At 34.2% G+C, this 3,424-nt stretch overlaps 1 pseudogene; it reads left to right on the forward strand.

The window, feature by feature from the left end:
• Window positions 1–911: 911 nt before the first annotated feature.
• Window positions 912–2,457, forward strand: LOC141814363 (anthranilate O-methyltransferase 1-like; annotated as a pseudogene).
• Window positions 2,458–3,424: the final 967 nt, after the last annotated feature.

Consider the following 3,424-nt stretch of genomic DNA (forward strand, 5'->3'; position numbering starts at 1 on the left):
TTTAAAATTTCATCTTACCTTCGAATTTTATATTTTCTGCAAATTAAGTATTTGCCGAAATTTTAGTATTATTACACCGCCTAGATCGAATTTAACAATTTCAATATTGTCGAATATATTAAGAGACACTAGAGTTCATAGAATTTTGCTATCCCATGAAATAAATCAACCAAAGAATCCTTTCCAGAGGGGAAAGTCAAGTTAGGACGAGCACTTACTAAAGATCGCCAGTCCACCATCTTTTTCAGAAGACAAACTATCATGAGCATGAACATGGAAATTCAGATGATGCAAAACTATCATGAGGATAGTGACTAACGCAAAACTTTAAGTACGTTACGTTGTCGAAGCAGATTCTCTTCAAGTTTTAATTATTTTTTTTCGTTTTGAAAAATAATTACATTTTATTCGCTATCAATTGTATCTAGCTCATCAACTAGACATATATACCAACGTATGGAGATACTTTGTTCAAAGGTTTCACACACAAATACAGTGCTCATAAATGTTTTTTTAACGTATTGAAAGCATCTACTTTGTCCTTTTTTGACACGTGTAAAAAAAAAATGTAGTCCACAAGCGACCAGATCAATCTCTGCTTGATCTAACAGTTCAAAAGAAAAAGATTTCTCCACGATGACCCGTCTAGTTAGATAGACAACATTAAATAACAAGGCATGCAAGACTCACATGTCGTAGGTATTTTTTTCATAGTGTATCTGTCCATGCTCCAATATTCTAAGTGAGATACACCAGCGAGCGAGTGACACGTGTAATGAATACTGATAAATTATGCATCAAGCCCTAAGAGGCCTATATAACCCTCCCTGTATTTCCATGCTCCATAAACCTCATATTTCATAGTCACCAAATCTTCAGGCCTTCAGCGAGAGAGAGAGAGAGAGTGTGTGTGTGTGAGAGAATAGATGGGTTTGAACGTGGAGCAAGCTCTTCACATGGTTGGGGGTGCGGGTGAAACTAGCTACGCCACCAACTCAAGGCTCCAAGTCGATCAATGCAACTCTCTAGATTGTATTTTCTTTTAGTATCATTGTAAGTAGATTTTGATTGCTAAGTATACATGCATGCTCAGGAGAAGGCGATCTATCAAACGAAGCTTGTGTTGGCGACCACCATTGAAGAAATGTATAAGGAGTTGCTCCCTGAGCATATGGTCGTTGTTGATTTAGGTTGCTCTTCTGGTTCCAACACGTTTATTGTGATCTCTCAGGTATATATATCGGGCGCTGCTCCTTGAACAAATGATAGTTGTTGATCTTAGTTGTTTTTCTAGTCCTAATATGTCCCTTGTGGTCTTTCAGGTACTCAACATCATTGTTGAACTCCGTCATATGATGAAGATGAAGAAGCCATTGGAGGTGCAATTCTTCTTGAATGACCTCCCAGGGAATGACTTCAACTATGTCTTCCAATCCCTAGATAAGTTCAAGAAGAAGGTGGAGGAGGAGATTAAGAGAGAGTTGTTGGTGCCGTATTATGTGGTCGGAGTGGCAGGATCATTCTACGGAAGGCTTTTCCCTTGCGCAAGTGTCCATTTCTTTCATTCTTCCTATTGTCTAATGTGGCTCTCACAAGTACTTAATCAATCTTTATCTCTCTAATAGTATAGTATTTCTTTAATAATTTGATGATTAGTCAACTAACTTTAATATACAAAATATTTTTTTTCTTTATTTAGTCATCATATATAGTTTTGAATCTATTGCAGGTCCCCGAAGAACTAGAGAATGAACAAGGTGCTTTACTGAATAAAGAAAATATTTATTGGACAGAAACAAGTTCACCGCAAGTAGAAAAAGCATATCGAGAGCAATATAAGAAAGACTTTTCGACATTTCTTAGGTCACGACATACAGAACTAAGTATTGGAGGTGGAATGATGTTGACATTTCTAGGAAGAAGAAAGAGAACCCCTGGGCATGGTGACTTATGTCATGTTTGGAGACTACTTGCAGAAGCTTTTAATTCGATGGTCTTAGAGGTTTGTATTTAACTAACTTTATGATTAAACATGTAAAAATGACTGTAACTAATTAATATTGATTTTTTTCCTATATGAATGTAGGAAATCATACAAGAAGAAAAGGTTAACGTACCTTTAATTTGCCAATTTATGGACCTTCACTTGAAGAGGTGAAGTCTATAATCCATCACGAAGGATTATTCGATTTGGATCGAGTAGAGATCTTTGAATCTAGTTGGGATCCATTTGACGATTCAGAAGATGATTCTTTTGATCTATCATACTATACAAAAAGTGCGAAAAATGTGATGGATTCCATTCGTGCAGTGGTCGAACCCTTGATTGTGCATCAATTTGGAGATGTCATACTCGATGATTTATTCGCACGATACAAGCAAAATGTTCTGAAGCACCTTCTCAAGGAGAAAGCCAAGTACACCATCTTAGTCATTGCCTTAAAGAAAAGAGTATGAAATTCAGTAAGAAAAATTAAGGAGAATAAATAAATATTAATTCTCTGACTGCAAGAGAAATTATCGTTATCATTATCATTATCAAATTAGTTCTCATGTGAATCTTTCTCATTTCCTTGCCAAACTGAATCATGCATGCCCCATCCTAAAAATCAAGCATTTGATTTGATCAAATTGTAGTCTCATATATATGAAACTTTTAAAGCTTATGTGGGCGTAAATTGAAACTATTTAATCTTATGACTCAATTTATAGATATTTCATGGCGATATAAACCCACAACAAAGTTTAAGCTTTAAACTGAAGGATTGTTTTTTTTTTTTTTAAAAAGAGAAATATGATTTAGACATAAATTGGGAATTAACAAAATTAAGGTGGATAAAAGAGAATTAAGGTTGAAATTTTCTATTGGCGCTTCAGATTCCTTCAAAGCCATTAGGGTAGAAAGGTTAAGTAGGGGAGGGACCATTGATTCTAGATCGATTTAAATTTTAATTTGATAGCACTAAAGGATACCTTCACTGAATTAACATTCCAAATTTATTTAAATTTGAATCAAATGGCTCTGCCTCCACATAAAAAACCTACTTTCGTATGAGTTTTATTGAGTGGAACAAAATAAATACATAACTAAGCATTTATAAAGGGACCTTTCACCCTATGAAAGTCCCTTTAGAGAAGTTGATTCAAAATATTTAGAGAAATTCAATTTGGATCAAACTATAATTTGACAGCTCTATAGGAGATCATAGAAATGTTTGTGAAGGGTTGCTTCATATAAATTTTGTTCAACTTAATTTAATTTTATTATTCATGAGACCCTCTAATATTCTATACTTATTTTGTTGGAGAAGAGACTATACATGTGTTAAAATTTTAATTCCTAAAATTTTTATTATTGAAAATAATTTTATATATTCTTGGTTAGTCTAATTGTACCCTTGCAAATAATAGGGCAAACCAAGTA

The sequence above is a fragment of the Curcuma longa genome, chromosome 21 (assembly GCF_044706935.1).
Source record: "Curcuma longa cultivar G26 ecotype Majalengka, Jawa Barat chromosome 21, ITB_CL_G26_1.1, whole genome shotgun sequence".
In the NCBI taxonomy this organism is placed as follows: Eukaryota; Viridiplantae; Streptophyta; class Magnoliopsida; order Zingiberales; family Zingiberaceae; genus Curcuma; species Curcuma longa.